The following is a 677-nucleotide window of genomic DNA, read 5'->3' as shown; positions in this document are numbered from 1 at the left end:
ATGTTGCCAGGGCCAGGGCAAGGCCCTGTCCTGCCACCCCAAGCAAGGTGAGCACAGCAGACGTGGAGATGGCAGGCAGGTTGAGACAAGAGTCCAAATCATCAGGCAAGTTTGTAGTGATGAGGCAAGTCCAAGGTCAAGCCAGAAACATGAGCTGACAAGTCAGGTTCAGGTCTGGTGATGGTAGCCAGGGTCAGTCACCGTGATTGCTGGGTGAGCCTGTCCTTAATAACCAGGCAGGTTGTATTGGGTTTGTGTGGCAAGGTTTTGGTAGCAGAGGAGCTACAGGGGTGGCTTCTGTGAGAATCTGCCAGAAGCTTCCCCGCTGGCCAAGGCCAAGCCCATCAGCAATGGTGGTAGTGTCTCTGTGATAACAAATTTAAGAAGGAAAAAAACCTGCTGCGGGACAGTAGCTGGAGAGAGAGAAAAGTGAGAGGATGTGAGAGGAGCAGCCCTGCAGGCACCCAGGTCGGTGCAGAAGGAGGGCAGGAGGTGCTCCAGGCGCTGGAGCAGAGACTCCCCTGCAGCCCCTGGTGAAGGCCATGGTGGGGCAGGTTGTCCCCCCTGCATGGAGGCCCACGGGGGGGCAGATCCCCCCCTGCAGCCCGGGGAGGACCCCACGCCGGAGCAGGGGGGTGCCCGAAGGAGGCTGTGACCCCGTGGGAAGCCCGCGCTGG

Source organism: Egretta garzetta, unplaced genomic scaffold (assembly GCF_000687185.1).
Source record: "Egretta garzetta isolate BGI_Z169 unplaced genomic scaffold, ASM68718v1 scaffold88, whole genome shotgun sequence".
Classification (NCBI taxonomy): Eukaryota; Metazoa; Chordata; class Aves; order Pelecaniformes; family Ardeidae; genus Egretta; species Egretta garzetta.
Note: the sequence above shows the minus strand (reverse complement) of the source record.